Source organism: Manduca sexta, chromosome 26 (genome assembly GCF_014839805.1).
Source record: "Manduca sexta isolate Smith_Timp_Sample1 chromosome 26, JHU_Msex_v1.0, whole genome shotgun sequence".
NCBI classification, from domain to species: Eukaryota; Metazoa; Arthropoda; class Insecta; order Lepidoptera; family Sphingidae; genus Manduca; species Manduca sexta.
The window spans coordinates 10,475,760-10,485,558 of NC_051140.1; positions in this window are offsets into that span (position 1 = coordinate 10,475,760).

Sequence of the window (9,799 nt, forward strand, 5' to 3'; positions counted from 1 at the left end):
CGGACCGTCAACAGCTAAAATTTAAAAAAGTTGTATAATTGTAAAATGTAGGTAGATATTGTAACTTTGACTTTACGGATGAACAACACCTCAGTCCCCCCCGTGACCATGAAGGCTGCAAAGTCTTCGAAACGTCGGGAGAAAATAATAATATAAAAAACCGCGATAAAATCCGATTAAATAGATTTTATTTCAATGTCTAACATTCGCGTAAACATAAGAAATCATTACCTTAGCACTATGCTCGAAGACTTTAATCGAGTCTCCCAACAGGTGGGTCTTAAAATGAACATGGACAAAACGAAGATCATGTCGAATGTCCATGTTGTGCCCACCTCCATCGAAGTTGGGGGCTCGACTTTCGAAGTTGTAGACGAATATGTCTATTTAGGACAAGTGGTCCGGCTAGGCAGGTCCAACTTCGAGAGAGAGGTCAATCGTCGAATCCAACTCGGTTGGGCAGCGTTCGGGAAACTTCGCAACGTCTTCTCGTCCAAAATACCTCAGTGCCTTAAATCGAAAGTCTTCGATAGTTGTGTGTTACCAGTTATAACATACGGCACCGAGACGTGGCCTCTCACTGTGGGCCTCATTAGGAGGCTCAAGGTCACTCAACGAGCTATGGAGAGGGCTATGCTCGGTATTTCCCTACGAGATCGAATCAGAAATGAGGAGATCCGTAGGAGAACAAAGGTTACCGACATAGCCCATAGGATTAGCAAGTTGAAGTGGCAGTGGGCCGGACACATAGCTCGAAGAACCGATGACCGTTGGGGTCGAAAGGTTCTAGAGTGGAGGCCACGTACAGGCAAGCGAAAGGTCGGACGCCCGCCTACAAGGTGGACGGACGACCTGGCTAAGGTCGCAGGAAGTCGCTGGATGCAGGCCGCTTCCAACAGGTCGACGTGGAGATCCTTGGGGGAGGCCTATGTTCAGCAGTGGACTTCCTGTGGCTGAGATGATGATGACTATGGAAATTAGTAATACCACGTAGACTGTAGGCCTCAGTAAGAATATTTAAACAATAAAGTCATTATTAACTTATGGTATAGTGTTTGGTCAAGCGAAACTATAGTCTTGCATTCACGGTCGGTATGAAATAGAGCACCAAGGCCAAGTTTATGATGATAAGTATCATTCAAAGGCTGCCATATTCATGTTTTATAATTGTCCCAATTTGAGGTTAAGCAAAGTGTTTTATTCCACTAGAAATATTAAATCATTGAACCTTCCAGAAAATCGTCAGATTATGAAACATCACGTCTACGGCATAAAGATGAACCATATATATATATATTAAAGTGACGCGTTCGAGTATTTCAAAATGGCGATTTTTTTTGCACATTCTAATAATAGCCGAGAGTTTGCGTCACATCCAAATCGTCAGATTATTATACAAGAGCTTTTTTTAGGTTCATTTAACACCCCCTTAAAAAATCTGACACGCTCGAAAAGTTTTTTTTTCATTTTCAACCCCTACGTACAACCATCTCCATCATGGAAGCAATCAGATTAACATACGTACATTTTTAAAAACATTTGACATCTATGATTTCAATATGTAACGCGCTTGAGTATGTCCATGCAACAGTTTTTTTTCACTCTTTTGAAAATCTATAGCCGCTCCCCCCCACCAATGAAAAGGTATATATCATATGACATTTTTTTCTTATTATCATCTAAGCTTCTCAACCCAATAGGTCTCTATAACGCTCGAGTAAATCCCGATTTAGCTTCCTGGGCTCCCCTACTACTAGACCGGTAATGCCAACCCACAGACCGAAATTACCCGCCACGTCTGGCAATACCGGTCAAATCCACTTTTTTTTTTGTAAGGTCATTGTGCCAAAATTTTCATTAAAATGATCTGAATGATTATAATATCGTTAGAAAAATACTTTATATTAAATGTCAAATCCTTTAGTAAAAGTTGATTTTTCACTATTTAAAAGACGATTTTTCTTAAGTGACCGGCATTACCCTACTATACCCTATTTCTTGAAGTTCTTAAGGAGAGAAAAATTACAAAAATTGCCTTTAAAAAATCTAAACACAACACTTTTCTATATTCCCATACAAAAGATTCGTAATAATACTTAAAAGTCAATTTGAACTTAATACCATACCATAAAGTTTAAGTGTTAGTGGAGGGTCTCCGGGAAGGCAAAACAATTGAGTGACGAAGTATCGTATAAATATTAATGTCGATATTCGTACGTTTTTTCTTATTTTTTTTTTATCTTACTAACTGGCAGGTGTACTGAATAGCAGAATAAGCAAAAAAAAAAAAAAATAAGGAATCGACTGTTAAAGAAAAAGATAAAGATATTTATTTTGTAAAACATGAGTGTGTAAATAAAATTATACATGATCTTCAGTTTTTTTTTAAGTAGCTACATGTTTTGCCTTTTACGGCGTACAAAATTTATATTTAGCGCATAGGCGCATAGCTTATAAGTACTTAATTACCATAAAACGTGCTAATACAATATAGTTATTATAATAGTTCTCAGAAACATTTTGTAGATATTAGGGTTAGAAGAAACATCGTGATTTTAATTAATTTAAATATTATTTTATACAGAATTGGGTTTGTAGGGTTTAATTCTCATCATATAAAAATTCTGATAGGCTGTGATAACATTTATGTAGAAGGTATTTTTTAAGGGCGAATTTATATTGTATGGTCGGTGGTTGTTTAATAGTGTTAGGGACTTTATTATAAACTAGCTTTTGCCCGCGGCTCCGCCCGCGTTATAAAGTTTTTCGGGTTAAAGTTTTCCGTTATAAAAATCACGCTATATATTTTCCCGGGAGCCTATATTCTTCCCAGGGTCTCAAACTGTCTCCATACCAAATTTCATCTAAATACGTTGGGTAGTTTTTGAGTTTAACACGTTCAGACAGACAGATGCAGCGGGGGACTTTGTTTTATAATATATTTTTGTAGAACTTTTTAAGAGGAACAATCCCGTCATACATTATTGTTGCATAACTTTAATCGTTTACGTAGCGCACGCAACGGAAGCTCTCAAAACTAATAAATTTTCTCCGTTTTTGCAACATGTTTCATTACTGCTCCGCTGCTATTGGTCATAGCGTGATGATATATAGCCTATAGCATTTCAAGAACAAAGGGCTATCCAAAGAAAAAGATTTTTTCTGTTCGAATCTATAGTTCCTGAGATTAGCCATTACTGTTCAGCTCCTATTGGTCAAAGCGTGATGATATATAGCCTATAGCACTCCAGGAACAAAGGGCTATTCAACGTAAAAAGAATTTTTCAGTTCGAACCGATAGTTCCTGAGATTAGCTATTACTGCTCCGCTCCTATTGGTCAAAGCGTGATGATATATAGCCTATAGCACTCCAGGAACAAAGGGCTATCCAACGTAAAAAGAATTTTTCAGTTCGAACCGTTAGTTCCTGAGATTAGCCATTACTGTTCCGCTCCTATTTGGTATAGCGTGATGATATATAGCCTATAGCAATCCACAAACAAAGGGCTATCCAACACAAAAATATTTTTTTCAGCTCTAACCGGTAATTCCTGAGATTAGCCATTACTGTTCCGCTCCTATTAGTCATAGCGTGATGATATATAGCCTATAGCACTCCACAAATAAAGAGCTATTAAACACAAAAAGAATTTTTCAGTTCGAACCGGTAGTTCCTGAGATAAGCCATTACTGCTCCGCTCCTATTGGTTATAGCGTGATGATATATAGCCTATAGTACTCCACGAACAGAGGTTAGTTAGTTTTTCAGTTCGAACCGGTAGTTGCTGAGATTAGCGCGTTCAAACAAACAAACAAACAAACTCTTCAGCTTTATATAATAGTATAGAAGTATAGATTATTGGTGCCAAACAAAATATACTTTTATTAATGCTCGAGCGAGATCTCGGTCTCGGTCTCGGCATTCTCGGCTATAAATCCAGCCGAGAATTTTGTCTCGGTTAAAAACCGCCGAGATTCTCGGCAATTACCGAGAAACTTTGTACGGAACAGAATTAAATTCAAATCAGCGCGCGGCCATATTCGTCGCTCGGTGTTCGTGAGTGAGTAGGCAGTCTGCGTTGTGATTGGTTGGAGTCCCAGTTGGTGAACTGCGGCCGCCTTCGCGCCGTTCGTTCACGGTTTATTTAGCCATTGTTGTTGAATTTAAATTAGTTAAAATATTCTAGTTAATAAAAGTAAGTAACAAACCCACATTAGGCCAGCTTGGTGAATGCCTAAACCCTCTCAGTACTAAAGGAGAGATGTTCCCAGCAGTGGGATCCAATATTTAATACATTGTATAAATGTAAGTACTTTTTAACCGACTTCAAAAAAAGGAGGAGGTTATCAATTCGACGGGAATGATTTTTTTTTCTTTTGTATGTTTGTTACCTCAGAACCCTGAGCGGGTTTATGAACCGATTTGGAAAATTCTTTTTTTATTCGAAAGAATTTCTCTCCAGATTGGTCCCATAATTTTTTTTTTCAACATCGCTTCAGTAGTTTGGTTTTAAAACTAAAAAAACTAGAATAATTATGTCGTCCTAGAAAACGAAATCGCGAATTTTGCTTTCCTATGACGTTTTTAGTTATGTTTTTGCATTGAGTTTAGTTGAGTGTACTTTTCATATACTTATACATATAGCATAACATCTTTTCCGAGTGTCAGGGGTAGGCAGAGGCGTAACATTTCAGCGCGATAGTCGTACTGTGTGTGAAACATATCAGTTGTGTTTTTGGGTTGGGTTTAGTTGACTCTACTTCTTACATGCATATATATAGCATCACACCTTTTCCCCTTTTCAGGGGTAGGCAGAGGTGTAACATTTCAGCGCGACAGTCGTACTGCGAGCGAAACACATTAGCTGTGTTTTTGCGTTGGGTTTAGTGAACTCTACTTCTTACATACATACATATATATATATATAGCATCATACCTTTTACCCTTTTCAGGGGTACTCAGAGGTGTAACTCCTGATACCTGATGCTATATGTGAAATTATTTTTTGGTTTTGAGTGGTTTTTGAAGGCGGTTTAATTTTTTGTTAAAATTATTTTATAAGTATTGTTTTGCTGAGTTATTACTTGGACGATAAAAGGAGACACTCTTTGAAGGGTGAAAATACCGAAAAAAAATTTATACTACATTATGTTATTTGACTTTGATTTTTAAGCGGTTTTTTTATAAAACAGTGCCTACTGTAGTATACAGGTAACAAATTTTTTATAGTTTATTCATGATTTGTCTATTCTCGGTCTCGGTTCTCGGTCTCTGCCGAGATTTTATTTCATTCTCGGTCTCGGTCTCGGTCTCGGTCTCGGTCTCGGTCTCGGCCGAGATTGAAAAACCCGTCTCGGTCGAGCCTTAACTTTTATGCTTTAGTGCCGTGTTTGATTTTACAGTACATAGTCTATTTTTGTCGCGAAGATTTCTTATTGTGACGTCTGATAATTTCATAAATAATTTTGAATTGCTGTGGACGAAACTAGCTACTTCATATATAAAAAGGGAAGGCAGACTTAAAATGTTATCCTCAATGAAGTACGATTTGCAGCTTTCAGCTGTTTTCAAGCCGAACATAGCTCTAATACACCTTTTTTGTGATTTAAAAATCATCTCTTTATTCGTAGAATTACCCCAAAAATTATGCCAAATCTTAGGACAGAGCCAACAATACCGTGATATGCAGTGATGAGTGCATTAGTACTGATTATAGGTGCCAGTTTATGCAGGGCATAAGCAGAGGAACAATTTTTTTTATTTAGTTCTTCTGTGTGTGCTTTCCAATTCAGTTTGTTCAATTGTTACACCATCATCAATTGTTACACCTAGAAATTTGGTTGTATCTACTTTATTAATAATTGTTCCTTGGTAATTAATATTAATGGGCGGTTCTGCTAAACGTTGACTAAAGAACATAATTTTTGTTTTTTCTGAATTAATTTTTAAATTATTGTTATTCAACCAATTAATTATTGATTTGATCGTATTATTAATTTCATTGTCATAGGTGTTAATATTGGTGGTGTATGGTAACCGTACTATCATCAGCGAAAAGAGATATTGGATATTTTGATATTTTTGGTAGATCATTTATATACATAATGAACAACAGCGGGCCCAAAACACTTCATTGCGGGACACCATATTTAACAATACGTTTCTTAGATTTGAATACTTGTTCTTTTTTTGTATTAAAGTTTATATTAGAAATTTCTGTATATTGTTTGCGATTCTTGAGATATGATTCTAATAGCTTTAAAACGTTTCCTCTTATACCATAAGAAGCTAATTTATTAAGTAAAATATCATGCTCAACATAATCAAATGCCTGGGTCATATCGCAGTAAATAGCGCACACAGGTATCTTTTTGTCTACATCATCCATAACTTTACGTAAGAAATCGAAAATTGCCATATTTATAGATTTGTTTTTGCGAAAACCTTTTTGATAATCGGTAAGTATGTTTTTTTTTCTAAATAATCGTATATTTGGGAATAAATATACTTTTCCAAAACTTTAGAGAATATAGGAATAACTGCGATAGGCCTTATAACAGTTCATATTTTGTTTATTGTCTTTTTTGAATAATGGCTTTACAATAGAGATTTTTAGACTTTCGGGGTATGTTCCGCTACTTATGCTTAAATTAATGATATGACTTAAATGATCACAAATGTGGTAGGCTACATATTTTACAATTTTAGTGGCGATCCCATCATATCCAACACTTGACGTATTTTTTAAGGATCTGATAATTTTTAGTATTTCGTAGGGTGTACTTGGTGCCATAAACATTGACTGGTTTGGTTTGGTTATATTTGAAGTAACCTGTCTAGCAGAGTCTGAGATTGGTTGTATTTTATCTATAAAAAAGTTGTTAAAGGCGTTAACAATTTGCTGTTGCCTAGTTATAGCTTTATTGCCAATGTATATGGTAGTAATCATGTCTCTTGGCATATTCATTTTGGATTTATTTATGATTGCCCAAGTAGCTTTGGATTTGTTATTTGCTGACATTATCTTATGATTATTTTGTGCTCGTTGCGTTAATTGAATAAATTTTTTTAAATAACTGTGCATACTTTTTAAAGGTAATTTTATTTACATCATTTTTATTCAGCCTATATTTCCACAAAAGCTCTTTCTTTTTTTACTGCATATTTTTATTCCACGCGATAGCCACTGGGATTTTACGTTGGATTTAATAGTAATTCTTTTAAAAGGGAAGCATAAATTATATAATAATTTGAAAGTATCTATGAAAGTATTGTAAGCTATATCTGAGTTATCAGTGTTATAAATTTCAGAAAAGGTAACACTTCTTAAGTAGTCTTTTAATTTTTTCATGTTTTCTACACTATAGTCACGTCTTTGAATTTGCCAATTGTTGATTAGGACTGTTTTTTCCACTGGTACATTTAAAATTTGTGCTGTGTGGCCTGATAAGCCAAAATCGATTACCTGGGATTTGGTTTTTATCCCTAGATTGTGTGCAAAGTTGTCAATGCATGTCCCACTTATGAGTCGTGTTGGCTGCTTCACTTGTAATTTTAAATTAAAAGAACAATGATTCTAACTTTAAGAAAATATTATTACGTTTAAGAGAGTCAATATTAAAGTCACCTGCAATCACGATATTTCTACTTATTTTCTTTTTACATATAATTTTTAATATTTTTCGAGTTGTTCATAGAACACAATTAACGCATTAGTTATAAGTACTCTATATATACATACAATAGTCGTTTTATGTTTAATTAGTTCAATGGCGCAACATTCTAATATGCCATGAATAGATAGTTGAGCTATATCACGAAGTTCATTATATTGATGTCCTTTTTAAGTAAGAATGCATGTTCCTCCTCTTCGACTAGTTTTTCTAGAATAATATGCGGCCAGGGTATAATAAATCTTCATTACCCTCAATCATGAAGTGTTCTGATAGACAAATTACATCCATTTCTATTCCTTTGTCTGACATCTCTTCTACACTAATAGTAAGCTCATTACTTTTATTTATTAAGCCTGCGATGTTTTGGTGAAGTATATTTATATGTCTATTATAGAAAAAACTGCTCTGTTATTTGTGTATTTTTAAGATTTTTAGTTTGTTGTATTCTGTATTTTCTGGGCATTTTTGGTTTTTGATAATGTATTTTACAAATTCATCTACATCTTCAAAAATAATTTGCATGCCATGGTTATTTAGAGATCATATATTCTTTTTGTACATTTTGTAATCCCATGTTAGGTTCTTGTTAGAGTCAATATAGTAGGCATGTTCATAGGTTAAAATATCCTGGTAAAGTAACTTGTTGAAATGTTCTACTCTCCAGTTGTACATTGTTGTATTTTTTACACACTTTTTGTATGTAGGCATACAAACAATGACATTTGTGTGCTGAGCCTTTGCAAGTATTTTCCTTATATTAATAATTATATCAGAATAATCTTTTGTTGCTTTAAAGTCGGTTTCACCAATTAAAATAATGCAAAAATCGGGTTTAAAAATAAAATAAAAATACCACTAAAACTCAAAAGTCCATACTATGGGAGTCTTCGTGGTATAGTCCGTTGTAAAACGAAAGGCTGCGTGTTTTATGCCTGTGTCAAGACGGACGTATTGGCTGTCCACCAAATAATATTTGCAACTTTGGGTAATATCACTTGCTTTATAAAGTATGTATACTCATAAAGCAATAGCATCGAACGGTTCAATTAAATTTCCTTACTATTGTTTGCAAGAAAACCAGCGTTCGAGGTACGGTTTTAATAGTGCCGTCCGACCGTAACTTTTGTATGGCTATTTAAACCTCGTATGTATGGTTTGCATAACACACCATGAACTCTCCGACCCCCGAACCCTAAAGTGGACGCGTTATGAGTATTTTATTCCCTTCAGTAAAAAACTGACAATATTTTCTAAAATATTTGGACCTTAAATTTGTTTTTTTTTTTTTATATATATGCCATTATATTGACGACGTGCGTCGAAAGGTTGAACTTGATGAGGACAAGAGAAGCCGTAGTAGCAGCAAGTTGTTACCATCGTGTCGCTTCCCAGCAGTTTGCTAAGCGCCCATTTACGTACGGTAAAAAATCTGAATAATGTTGAAATAATGGTCATTGTCATGTAATTGTGTTGTAACTTTTTTTAAATCTTAACGTCTAGTTTCAATATTGTTTTTTTTTAAACCCTAACATTTAAGCTTGGTTAGATGAAACATTAGATTTCGTAGAAACTGGTTCACAATTTGGGAGATGAGAGCTCACCAATGAAGGGTTTCTTAGATGCGAAAATTCGCTGAGCAACGAGTATTACATAGGTATATGTATGTTTGTGAACACTGATATGCTAAAACATATCTGTAGATTAAGGAAATTTATAATTGACATATTTTTTTTATTTTATTATTATTACACTGTCCACCACGCTGGCCTAGATCGGATTCAATGTACCTACTACCTAGTAATATTTTTACCTAAGCGTCCTTGCGTGTGGGAAACGCTAAAAAATTACGAGTATTCTCATCACCACGGTCCAAGTAGGTAATGTCCAAGCTTTTAAATAAAAACACACAAACAAAATTGGTTCATTCGTTCAGCCACGATGACAGCCAGACAACACACGCTCAGTTACACACCATAAACGTATAACACAAAATGGTCCCACGCGCCTATTGACGTTACACAGAATAGCGCGCTCACTCTAGGGTTAAATATCCCCCGCCCACCTCTGACTAAGTGCGTAGACTAAATAAGTACCTACACTTGATAGATGACTAGAAAACATA